This window comes from Parasteatoda tepidariorum, chromosome 2, assembly GCF_982258835.1.
Source record: "Parasteatoda tepidariorum strain Cologne lab strain chromosome 2, Ptep-v5.0, whole genome shotgun sequence".
NCBI lineage: Eukaryota > Metazoa > Arthropoda > Arachnida > Araneae > Theridiidae > Parasteatoda > Parasteatoda tepidariorum.
In genome coordinates this window covers 4,080,295-4,094,582 of record NC_141756.1, presented here as the reverse complement: position 1 = coordinate 4,094,582, position 14,288 = coordinate 4,080,295, and the positions used below count along the sequence as shown (strand labels likewise).

General features: G+C 29.0%; 1 non-coding gene across 1 annotated transcript; it reads right to left on the bottom strand.

The window, feature by feature from the left end:
- Positions 1-12,082: 12,082 nt before the first annotated feature.
- Positions 12,083-12,154, bottom strand: TRNAH-GUG (transfer RNA histidin (anticodon GUG)). Its single transcript has one exon. It is a non-coding gene; the product is annotated as a tRNA-His (tRNA).
- Positions 12,155-14,288: the final 2,134 nt, after the last annotated feature.

Sequence of the window (14,288 nt, the reverse complement as noted above, 5' to 3'; positions counted from 1 at the left end):
AAGATAGTGCCCGTGGGCGCCTAAAATAATGTCTTTAGAAAAGATGTTGAAGTTGTCTGGAAGGAGTAGTGGACCTGGCGGATTGTAGTGGTGTCACTAAGGCTTGTTTTCTGGTAATAGGGAACGAAGAAGCTGAACCAGCTCCTCGTTTTTAAGAAGTTCTTGCATCTCTCGGAAGATATGAAGAAATCTGGTGGCAGTATGGGTAGCACTCCTGTGCTCTCTGTTCTTTTGTTGTGGCTGTCGACGTGGTCTCGCATCACAGCCTGTAAAACAGGCAGGATGTTCTCCTCTGCAGTTTACGCAGGTGGCAGGCAGGCTTCTTGGTTTAGTGCACTTGTATGTGAAATGATCACCCGCACATTTCATGCAGGCTGGATCAGACTGGCAGTTCTTTTGTGTGTGGCCAAATTTTTGGCAACGATAGCACTGAATGTCATATCGTCCTCCTCTAAAACGCTCTATCTGGACTTTTGATGATAGCATCTCTTTGGTGTTGAGGAAATCCGAGTTCTCCGGGCTATCTGGCAGTATAATCAGGAAAAGGGGGAGGAGCTTGTATCCTTCGCCCCGCCTCTTCTTCAGTTGCTGTACGGAGTATTGGAGGTATTGGTTGTCGTCCATTTGCTGTGAGTTCTTTTTCCAAAGTTTCTGTTTTGGAATTTACTGACAGTCCTTTTATGAGAAATTTAAGATTTCTGCTGATGCTATGCAGTTTCTCGGTCTGTTTATGATCTGTAATCTCTTCTGCTGAATGGGCTGCAGGTGGGATAACAGGTTCTGGGATGTTGGTTGCAGGTGAGCTGCTTTCTGATGATTCTGAGGGAGGATTTTTCTTCTTCCTTTTCTTTTTCTTTTTCGGAGGTTCGATGTCCTCTTTCTGTGTTTCTATATCTGTTGGCTCTGGCTTATCCTGTTTTTCAGTGGGGATATTTGCAGTGATCTCAGTTGTTGGAGTAGGGGCTGTCTGCTCTGGCTTTGTCGGCTCTATTGGATTTGAAGTCGTTTCAGGTTCCATTGGCTCTGGGGGTAGTAGTTCTGCCTCGGCTTTTGGCTCCGTATCCTTCTTCTGGTCAACTGTAGTGGTGGGTATAGGTGGAATACTCTCCGGTGTGGGCTCCTTAGTCTTTGGGGGAGGGAGCTTCTTCGGTCTGGCATCTATGATTTTAATGGCTTTGGTGGCTGCACCGATGAGTCCCAGGTAGTATGAATCATTCGTTGAAAAATATAGCTGCATATATGCATGATTCAAATCAGTCATCTTTTCTGAATCAGAAGTGATCGATAGTAGGTAGTCTGTGAGTTGATGGTGGTCGTAGTCGCTGGGCGGTAAATACCGTTTATCTAACTTAGATACAACATCGGTAGATGAGGTCCGTGAGCGGCCGGGAGGGCTAACCTTCCCGCCGCGGGCAGTTCGATGAGACATGTTTCGCACAGAGCTAGACATGATACGTCCGCACTCTGCAAAGGCTTGAGCTGGAATGAGCCACTCAAGAGACTCTTTAATTCCTTTAAATATGAATGAAAATAAAACATTATATTTGCTTTCTCAGAAGCGCCATCTTTTGAAAAATAAATTAACTTTTTATCAAAAGATTAAAAAATATTTCTCTCTTAAAAAACGTATATTAACTATACCGTGGGTATATTACTGTGCTTTACTTTGATCTTAATGTTAAATTTTTTCATTAAATATTTCTCACATATCAGCATACTTTTACAAAATAGAAATAAAGTTAACTGTAGAATGACAATTAAGAAACTTTTATACTAAATTCTTAAAAGAACTCAGTTCTAGTTCAGCGTAGAGTTAAAATAACATATTAGATTAAAATGACCTGCAATCAACAGAAAATTAAGTTTAATTTCTTCTTGTTTTAATTAATACTTTTTAGAGTTAGTTTCAGTTAGTTCCCCCCCCCGCTCAAATCATACCGATTTCATAACAATCTTTTTATTCATAAACTCTATCTATTGATTCTATTAGTTTTTAAATTACACATCCTCTTTATACCATTGAAATCTACACGGAAAATCAAATTATATAGATTTATGTACTGGCTCGTAAAATCAAATGAATGGTTGATAGAATAGAAAGCGTATGATGTTATTCTAACACACCACTAATTGCAATAGTTATTTTTTTTATAATAGGAAAGTTAATTGTAATTAACCTATAACTGCAATAATAGTTTAATTTCTATTATTACAATAATAATTACAATAATACGAAAGTTAATTGCAATTAACTTTCCGACTTTAAAAGTTTCTTTTCATTTACTTACTTATTATTATTTTTTAATGAAAGTTTGAGAATCATGTTTGAGAGAAAAAAATTTTTTTTTAAAAAAATTGCGCTTAAGGGATTTTTTACGTTTGAATATTGGATGACGAACACATAACACTCAGAGGTGCAGTGGGAGGGAAGGTGGTATGAGGGTATACGACTCCCCTCCTATTTTTCGAAAAAAATCTCATCTTTCCTCAAGATTCGAAATGAATTTCTAAAAATTTTGTTATTTTAAAACTGATTGCAAAGTAAAGGTTATGTGTGCAGAATGATCATCAGAGATATTTGACAGGAAAAACAAAATCCACCAGCTAACGATCCAATTACGCTTTTCTGACTGAGATACTTGCGTGAATTCTAAAAATTTTTTTACCATTTTTATAATCTATGGAATTTTATGAATGCAACTGCGACTACAACAAAACGTCCACAACAATGTTGCTTCACCTGTTCATAAAGACTTTTATAATAATGCGTAATACACATTCTGGATTTAAATTTGTCATTCGGTCTGTTCTAGCTTTTATCATGGAAAGTAATTTTTTAAAAACAAAATTCATAAAATTATGTAAAAAAAAAAAATAATAATAAGGAAGAGCAATTTTTGCAAAGGTTTTGCTAACTTCAGTGGCGCCCTCTGTCTCTTCTTTTTTTAAGAACAAATCTACGTTACTATTGCTTTCGTCATAAACTGGATAAAAAAATAGTTGCGGATATTTCTTTCATCATAACGTTTCACTTTTATTAACTGCAGTACGTAACTGGTGTTTATTTGATAATACAGCTTTTTTTTCGTTTCCAACTACGACTGGAAAACAGTTTTTTAATAAAAGCAAAGGAAAAAGTTTGTTTTATTGTATATTAATTTATTTACTTTCTGTAAATATTAAAAGAATCCTTTTTTTGTTCTTGTTTATCTCACGTAATTTTAAGTTTCAAAAATTTTTTGTAGTTAAGCATTTAACAAATTTTAATTTTGTTAAAAATTTTTAAAAAAAATTTCATACGTAAAGAAACATTTTGTTTTGGGTTAGTTTAAAAAGAATATCCATTTTAATGATGAGGATATTCTTTTTATCAAGTCTATTAGTGTTGCTTTAGCTAATGGAAGGTAAAGGCTACACAGATAGAATTTTAAAAATGACTCGTGGAAAAAAAACAATGCTGTGTTCAAGAACTTTGTAAAAATCCATGAAAACACTACAACTCAAAACTTAATATGTTTTGGAAATTTGTACTGATTAGCAAATTTACTCGATTGTGCTTTCAGATAGGTTGAGGATTCGTACAATCATATGATTGTCGACAAATGTTTTCTAATGTGAAATATGAACATAATAAAATCAAAATATGTTTGTATAAAAGTGAATTTAAAAACCACATTTATTAATTACTAACTGTTTCATATTTTTTATAATTCTTCTTCTTCTTTAGCACGACAGCCCCTTACAGGCCTTGACTGTCTCAACCACGCGTAGTCTCCTACGCCTCCTATCCATGGCGACTTTTTTCCAGTTGTTAATCTTTATTACTTTGAGATCTTTAGTAGTGTCATCCAGCCATCGAGTTGGGGGTCTTCCTCTGGCCCGAGATCCAGAAGGATTTTTAAAGGTGGCGATTCTTGCTCCGTTGTTTTCTGGACCTCTCCAGATACAAGCTTATTTTTATAATTAATAGTTTTAAATCAATGTTTTTTTAATCTATGCGCATCTTTAGTAATTAGCCGTTAAAAGTTTTTGTCAAAATTAAAACTCAAGTTTGCTCTTTTGTTTTATTTCTCGCATTGTTTCTTAAATTTTCGCTATATTCAGACTTACATAGAAATAAGCTCTGTGGGTATTAAATTAAAATAAAATTGCGTCTTTAAAACGAGACATTATACATCAATCTCTATAATAGAGTCTCTGTAGTAAGGGATTGTACTAAAGAACGTAGACTGCATTATTGTGCAAAATATTTTTGAAAAATTACGAAACGTGGTAGAGTATGAAAACGAAAGGAATGATAATGAGCGGAATATTAGAGAAAAAAGGGTGAGGTATTCAAAAGTAAAATTTGTATTATGCATTTGTCATTATTCATTTTTTCTTCTTCCGATTCAATAGGTCAAAAGCCACTTTTATTAATTTTTACATCCGAGTTGAATATTTTTTTAATTGCTAAATTAAAAAGATTTTTTATAAAAAGATATCGATATAATATTTAAAAAGAAACGAATATTAAAGGAAATGAATGAAAAAGGCTAGAGTATTAAAAAAAAGATTACGTATTCAAAAGAAATGATTACTTAAAGTTTAAAGTCTCTATTCTGCGGCTTTTCATTTTTAAGAGCGTTTAAGAAAAAGGATAAGCATTAATAATTCAAAAGAAATGGTTTCTTAAAAACTAAAGTTTCTATTCTGTGGCTATTCATTGAAGCATCATAAAAAATAGATTATTCAAAAAAAAAAAAAAAAATGAATAGTGAAGTGTAGAATACTATAAAAAAAATGAATGAAAGAAAAAAATTACTAAAAAGAAATGAATAATTATGTATAGAATATCAAATACTATTTAAAAGCCAGATAAAGCCTAATTTATAAAGAAATTCAAGCAAAAGGACAGTGTACCCAGGCCGTAAGGTGATTCTTAGAAAGGATTCTAGAAAGCCTAACTCGATGAACACTTAAACGCAGGAGGCTAGTCACTCCCACTTCCCGAAGGTATCGAACCTGGAACCACTGCCCTGACCTCCCTAGGGATTACAGAGTAAGCTAACTCCGGTCAGGACATGGAAGGCGACAGAATCAATTTATCCGGCTTCGTTTTATTTTCTTTTGATTTTACAGCGCCATCTCTCGTCTAAAAAGTAAATATATATTAAATTAAGCAGATTCAAAGCTATATAAATCTGTTATGTGTTTTAGGTGTTTTCTAGTTATAAAATAGTCTAGTTATAAAATAGTCTAGTTATAAAATAGTTTCTAGTTATAAAATAATAATAGTTATAGAATAGTTTGTCCATTCTCTATTCATTTTTTCTGTATCGCATTTTAATTTCGTAAAACGTAACATATTATTCAAAAATGATATGATTATCAGTCGATGTCTATTTGATTTTATAACACATATCGTATACACATATTCCATCACTAATCAAAAGAACAAAACAAAGCACTCATGAAGAAATTCGTATTCTGTTTCAATTAATCATTTAATCACGGAGTGTAGAATTAAATTTAAAAAATAATTATTTATAAGTTTGAATGTGTATTTTTCATAATGCTTATTATGAAAAATACACATAGTATTATATTTATTTTATCAAAAAGAAGAAAAATGCTCTTTTAGCAGAGAATTCCATATAGTCTTTTTTAATATGTATGAAATCGTCATATTCGTTGACTCCATCATTTTCGAATAATTTTGCCTATAAACTTAATAGGAAGGGGTAACTGATTTTTCTCAAAAAATGCTAGCCTTTATTAAATCAAATGTTGATATGATTTTAAATTTTGTTATAAAGTGTTGATATTTTCATAGTTAATAAGTGTTAATATTTCCATGATTAAGTGTTATACATAATTATTAAGTGTTAATATTTCCATTCCATTGTTTTGTTAAAAAGCGTTAGTATTTATTTCCTTTGAAAGTAGGATTTATTTTTGAAATTCTTCATTTAATGAAAAGGTGGAATATTTATTCCTCTTATCAGCCAAGATTCAACATTTTACTAAAAATTATTTTAAAAAAACACAATTCTATATAAAACTTGAGAATTACACTGCATGATCAGAAATTAGGAATGATAAATAAGAATTAAGGGAAATAATGTGTCTGTGTTAACTAACAATATTTCTATGAGAAAACGCCAAATAAAATTTACGAAAGCATGCATGAGTCAAAGCAAAAAACGCCAATTGTAGTTTAGATTAAAATTTTTAGAAAATGCTCAACCCTCGTGTGCTTAATGTTGAATTATGTAAGAAAATAAAACAGGGGTGTTTTATTGTTAAAAATAGTTGTTAAAATTAAAACTTCACGGTGCTGTTAAGTGTTCCTCGTAATAAAAGAGTGTTCAAATGTCGTTTGTATTAAAAACTAATAATAGATGGCAGCAGCTTAGCATTCAAAGTTTATTTTACTCATTCAAAAATTTTTTATTTTATTTATAATGTTTCAGAATTAATAAGATTTTGAAATCTTAAAGTTCAGTGCCTGCCATTCGAAATAAAGAAAAAAAAATGATTTTGAAATCTCATAATTTTTTTATAACGAAACTAAATGCATAGTTTAATTTTTTGTGAAATTATGAATAAAATCCGGAAAAGTGCAGAAAATTAGAATTACTGAACATTACTGCCATCTGAATTAATGCCATTACTGAATTTTAAAGCATACTTTCTTATGTTACATAATTATAACATATAAAACCATGTTTTTAAGCAAGTAAATATTGTAGAAAATTTTACAATTATTTATTTCTTAATTGCCCTGCACTCTCGATGAGTGATCACAGCTCCACTTCATACGCATTAAAATTTCATATCCAAATATTATTCGATAAAAGATAAATGTTTTGGCATCTATATTTTATACATTTTAAATTTGGTTTATTTTCATTTACTAAATAGTAATATACCTTTTGGTATGATAAAAAGCATTTAACACAAAAAAAAAGTTCCTAGGAAATTTTTTGCATTAATTTATGTGAAAATGTATAGAAATATAATAGAAGTACTTTGTTTTATGAAATGACACTAATATATTGCATGTAAAGGTAAAATAAGGATTTTACGAATTTTGATTTAAATTTTTTTTTTTTTTTGTGGAAACTTTTTGTCTAAAATAAAGCTTATATTGAAAGGTCGTTTTTCGTAGGCTCCGTCGTCATATGAAATGATGCTTTTTTGCGCTATTTTTATTTTTATATATGCTATATTGAAAATGGATCAAAACGCCAATATGGAGAAAAGCCACAGTTTTGTGAAAACGAAAAGCGTTTACGGTCTAATTTTTTAATATTTAAAAACTTACTCTAATGCTACATTACCTGGGCTCATAAAAATTTGCAAAAAACTAAGAATACGGCAATGATTTTGATAATTTTCATTAATTCGAAAAATGAAACTGAATTGGCGATTTTTAAAGATACCTAAAAAAATTTGTCTGCTTTAAAGTCCAGATAATTTTTCACATCAAGATTGTATATATAGTTTAGAATCATCGTATCGCTCCAAGTGTAAGGCACTTACACTATGGTTTCTTTATTTACCTTGGCGACAGATCTTCGAAAAACTGCGTTAAACGCAAAATATAAAACTTAAAAATATTTGATATGCTTGGAAAATAAAATTGCCAGTTATTATTGTAAAAGACTTTTAATGCTCGTTTATAGTTTATTAGTTATGTTGAAACTAAATATATTATTTTAAAGTTTCGAACACCTTGTATTTATAAAAATGTGAGAATTTAAATCGTTATAAATTTACTTAAAATACCTATACCATTTAACTTAAAAGAAAAGGAAGAATCTTTATGCTTAATATAAATGTTTAAATTTATAATTGTTGTTTGAAAACTGTTAAAAAAATGTCATGCTGAAATACCGTTAAATTACATATAAAATTACATTTTCAAAAAAAAAGTAAATAAAAAATTATGAATTGTGTGGCGTTTTAAATTTATTTTTGCATGAAATAAAGTGTCTTAATTATTTTGTGCAAACAATAAATGATGACGTTTCTCCTTATTCTTAAAATTAGTTATAAAATAATAACTGTTGTTATAGTCCATTCCACCTTAAGTTGGCACTGGAGAGAATTTTAACTGGAAAAATTGTATGTTAGAATACCAATAATTTTAAAGCGCCATCTTTTGCCTAAAAATTAATGTATGAAATAAAATTTAAAATGATAATAATAATTAAAAATTGCTTGAGATCAAAATTTTTATACCAGCAGCCAACAGCTACCAAATTTAGAAAAATGTAAATTTCAATAATAATAAAATTTTTATTGTTTAATTTTAATTAAGAATTGTATTTTGAAAAAAATACTATTGCTTTTATTTCGAGTATCTAGTGGGAGTCACCTATTATTTATTAAAAAGAAGCCACAATTTATTATTTTTTGAAATTAAAATAACGATCATTTCAAGTATTTATTGAATTAATTTAATATATTTTAAAGATTAGTTCCAAAATATTTGATTTTAGGTACTTTCCTTTTTTATTTATTACAACTAAAACTGTGATCCTTAAATTATCATTTACAAATGAGACTATCTTTCAGAATTCTAAATTTTGCAATTAAATAAAAGTAGTTTATGTATGAAGAAAAAAATATTTTAATCAGTTTTTATTTAAAAATTTTAATAGAGAGTGATGAGTCATAAGAAAATTTAATGAGGCGCTAAGTATATAAGGAGAGAAATATATATCGCTTATAAGAATTTTAATAGTTAATATTATCTTTCAGTTATGAAAAAGAAAATAATGAGATAGTCGTTCTTTTTAAAAAAAATTTAATTGATTGTTGTTGATAGAAAATTGTTCGTTGCATTTTTAGTTACAAATAAAGGACAATGATTTCTAATTTTTATTATGGTCTTAGAAAAAATTCATGAAATTGAGAATAAAGCCAAGAAATTAAAGTTAATTTCCGAAATATCTTTGGGAGAAGTACTCTAATCCATAAAATTAAGGCTTTTCAAAAAAAAAAAAAAAGGTTTTAAGTAAAAATTGTATTAAAAAAAATTCAGAATAAAACTGAGGAATTAGTAAATTAAAAGTTAATTTCAGCAACATTTTGGGAACACGTGGAATACTCAATGGAATTATGGTCTTAAGAAAAGATTTTAAAATAAATTACATTTACAAAACTTATAAAATTCAGAAAAAAACTATAGTGTTAGGGAATTGGAAATTAACTTCGCTAACATTTTTTGGGAGACGAGAAATACTCCATGGATTTGCGGTTTTAAAAATTGGGTCTAAAATAAATTAGAATCATGAACTTCATAATATTAAGAATTAAGCTAAGGAATTCGAAGTTTTCTGCCATGTTTAGCGGAAAAGTGAAATACTTTGGATTTTTATAAAAAGCATATATTTTAAAATTTAACTTTGCATTCTGAATTTCTAATAGGAATTTAATATAAGAACATACATTTTTAAAATGCAAACACTTTAGTTAAATACTGAAAAGAAATTTGGCAATTAAAAATTTTTTAGAGATAAAATTCAAAGACTAAAGAAACTGCTCGCATGATAAAAGTCATAAAAATCAAGTCGATGTCCTGAAACAACTTTAAATAGGTAGTCAACTACGCTCCTTAGATATTTTTTTTAAAAAAATGAATAAATAAAAGAATAATATTTTAGATTTTCTAAGAAAATTATTTTGAATGAAAGAATTTAACTTAGGAAAACAGATTTATCGACTAAATTCTGAGTAATTAGCAAAATATTAGAACTTGGAGACTATTCTAATTTAGAAAATGTTTGTATTATTTACTATTTTCCGAGAGAAAGCATTTATGCTGTAACTTTGGAATTTTTTTTAAAAAGTATTCCGGTATTGAATTTGTCAGAATAAAATAGGTCAAAGCATATATTTTTTCATAAAATAAAACATTTTGGAAGGAAAAACTATCTAGACTCTTTATGTGCACTCATTTTTTACACATTACGAACAAAGATATTAAAAATTGAATCAAGAGTGGTCATTGCGCATATATGTAGCAGAAAACTTTCCATTGATTCTTTTCAATCCACTGTTACTGTCAAAGCTAGAAGTTTACATGTATGTAATATTTTAATTTTGTCTAACATTAAACAGTTACAAGATTTTTTTTTTTAAATATTGCATGAAAAATATTTAAAAGCTGTATTGGATATTTTTTTTCCTCTTAAATATGCAACTACTTTTTATTGTCGTTATTTGAAACGAAAACAAAAGTAGTTTCGTTACTTAATTTTTTGAAGATGACAATTTTTTCATCACTTTGTAATGAAAGTTTCTTTACTTACTGTTTTGATAATGGAAAATATTTTATTATGTGTATTTTTAGAAAAAAGTATTTTTGTTATTTATTTTCCAGACCAGTGGTTCCCAATTCTTATTTCTTTCTGTTTTTCTTTTTCTTTTTTTTGTTGCGGAGCCCTAAATAATCAATTTTCTTTCGTCGCAATCCCATCCCATATAATTTAAGTTTAAATAAATTTTGAACGTTATAACTTATAAATGAATAAAATAAACTTAAAATATTTAATTAGAGGAAGGAAGATTTGTTTCGCTTTATCATTAAAAGTCTCAAATTAGGTTTTAGTCCGCCAGTTAACTCTACAGTCCTTGTGTCTTATATCAAGTCTAGTTATGAATTTGTTGCTGGTGTATAATGGGCTGAAAATGATTAAAATGAGCTGAATTATGACATGAAAACTTAAAAGAACTGCTATAAAAGTTGGAAATGGTAACTGTGGAAACACATTTCCTTATTATGGAATTTTAATTATTTTGATTTGAAAAGCGAGGTAGGAAAATGAATATTTTATTTTGAAATATTCTTAAAAAAATGCCCGCTTTTTTTTCGAATTCGTTCAATATATTGTTGTTAGAAATTTTATATTTTCCTTTAAAAATACCATTTCTCTTTCATTGTTAATTTCTATTTCACTTGAAATAATTCTATATAACTAACGGTAAGATAAAATAAATTATGAAATATAGGTTGGATCTAAAAATTATCAGAAGTTTAATAACTTATCACTAGTTACATAAAGTGCTAACTCTTCTACTAATTTTTTCTAATTCGTTCACTGTATTGTAATTAGAAATTTTATATTTTCCTTTAAAAAAATACCATTTCTAATTCATTGGTAATTTACTTGAAATAATTTCATGTAAGCAACCGTAAGATTAAATAAATTCTGAATTATAGGAATTTGGATCTAAATATAATCAGAGGTTCAAAAACATCACTAGTTATATGAAGGGGTAACTCTTCTACAGAACCCTAGGGTTCCTCGAAGCATCATTTGGGTACCACTGTTCTAGAAAAATGTAATTCTATATTTTCATGATGATTAAAGAGGGGACAGTAAAATTAACAAATATTTTATCACAAGACCTTTACTGTAGAATGCTTCAACAAAGAACGGTATATTTTTAATTGATATTCTTAGTTTTATTATAGGACACTCACTATTGAGCAGTGCTTCCCAAACTTATGACTTTTCTGTACCCTTTCTACATTTTTCGTAACGCTGTGTACTACTCATAAAAAAAATGAAAGTATTTTTTTAAAAATATGTTAATTTAGAATGGAGAATAAGATTGAAAATTACAACTGGCTGTTGAGACCACTAAATATTAACTGTTAACTCTGCCAAAAATAGCCAATAGAAAAATACGTAATCGTAAATTTTCATAGTTAGCTTTGTTTTTAAATAAATTTTCTTTGAAATTTTCGTTTGTTGCAAAGAAAGATATTCCGCAAAAGAACGCTGTTCCCCTGGGGGTACCCGTACCACACTTTGGGAAGAACTACCCTAGAGCATCCTCATTGAAGAACGAATAAGTAGGTTATAGAAACAAAGCATTTTAAGAAACCAAATTGGCGAACTATCTTTTACATGGTGACAACAACAAATTTAGAGTCATAATCCTTAATAGGCATGAATGTAAAATTATTGCTAAACTGTTAAAGAAGTGGAGATGTAATTTTACTTGAGCGCAGAAATTTATGTTGGTATAACGCATTTAGTATGTTTTCCTTTTAATGAATAATTTCCAAAAATTAAAACATTGCCGTGACCAGGATTCGAACCTGGGTTATTGCGGCCACAACGCAATGTACTAACCACTATACGATCACGGCGTTGTGAAATTCTGATTTACACAAAATGAAGTTTTAAGTAATCCCAGACATGCTCCATTTATTTAGGCAACTTTTTTCTTCTTCAAAGAGCCTCTTTTCCTGTTCACTCATTTTCAGATTTTTAATAATATATAGCAGCACTGTAGCAAATCTTTTCAATTTGTGATATGAAATTGCACATTTGAAAAGAATAAAACTATTCAAATATTGCTATAGTTTTTTATTTTTTATTATTATTATTTTTTAATCACGAAAATGACATCTCTAGTCAATTTTTTTCCACTTATATTTGTTATTTGTAAAAATTTCAATTTGCCACAAATTTATTCATACCCCTGCCCTTGAAAGGGCAAATGAAAAAGCACACAAAATGAAAGATACATAGGATTAATCAAAATCCAAATACATGTAACAGTACATGTAATGGTATAAGAAAACAATTTAGATTTCTATTCATATAAAAGTAAAATGAAAATGATTAACGCAATTAAAATAACTGAGACAAAATTGCAAAATATTATTAAAAATTAGCTTTACGAATGATGACTAAATAATCTATTTAGCGAAATACAATTATCGAGTTTTTTAATTTATTTAAAACTGAATAAAACATAAAAAAGAAAATTGTTGATATAGTAGTGGAGCAAAGTGATAAGGTTTCAATTTTATAATAATAGAAATGGAAACTAAATATATGAAACCAATTCTGCATTTATACCATAAAGAATTTCGTAATATGTCAATTTAAAACTTTTTAATTTAGTTCTAACAATCAAGAAAATGATGGTAATCTTTGGGATATTTGAGGAAAGCGAGCAGGGGCAGATTCTCCTATATAAAAAAGGTAAAATATGTGCGAGAGAAAAAAAAAAAAACGAGCATATAATTTTTAACTTTCCGAGTTTTCCGACAGCCAATCATAGACAAAACTTCAATCATATCAGAGACAAAATTTTTCTAAATAAATATAAAAGCGTAATAAAATACTTTAATGCGTTTTCATTCGAGAGATATTATAAACTTATATCGTTTTTGTTGTTTTTAATGTTACTTGCCAATTACCTTGGTGAAACTAAGTAAAATTAAGGCAGAGGATACGTTTCTTGCTTTTCAGTGGCGCCATCTATGACCAATAATGCAACTTCAGCCACACATACGACACAACTGGGTTCATAAGACGCACCCATACATTTATTTATTCATCCATAAATCGTAATTTTCACCTGAACCAGAGAACGATCCATATTCAATTCAGTACCCCCAGAGGTGTTGATTTGTTAAGGGAACTTGGGTGACTTTGTGAACGCGACTGATTTAACACGTTCACGCCGGGAGGAGTGAAAATACTGGTAGAAAAACTATTTCAATATTAGATAATATTCGGGAGGAGTTAATCTATTCTCAACAATAACAATTCACCGTAAGGAAATTTATCACGGCGAAGAAGCAATTCAATATAAAAATTGCATCCGTTAAAAAAAATTGGTAGTTATGGATTTTTATTATTCCCGGAAAAAAACTAAAAAAATGAAATTTATTGTTACCAGTTTTTACTCCGATGCGCTGCCAAGATGAGACAATCTAGCGTGACCCACCGGTGGGTCACCTCGGCGCGAATGTGTTAACATGCACCAATCAACTACACAGGGAGCCATCGGCCGGAGGGGATCATTTTGAACTTATAATTATCAGATCCAACAAAGTTTGAGTTTCTGTTTACGGCAGGACGCAACTCACGTAATCGTTTGAGACCGCGATTTTCGAAATTCATTAGAAAGATATGCTCAGAATTTCTATAAATACACCTTTAACAACTAATGCTTTAATTCCGAAATCCAGCGGAATGCAAACATGAAGAGTTAAGAGAATGGGGAGTTTTTTTTTTATAGTTTTCCAATTTATTTAATTATTTTTAATGATGTATGAATGATATTGGCACTTTTAAAGTTTTATGATAACTGGATTTCAAATTACTATTATTATATAATAATATTATAAGAATAAGTTAAAATTTTTTCCATATTGTGTTACAGCTATGGTCACCAAAAAGTTCTTCATACTACATACGTTAACATTTTATGAAATTATTCATATTTTGGTGACAATAGTAGCAAGCAAAAGTTTAAGTCTGGCT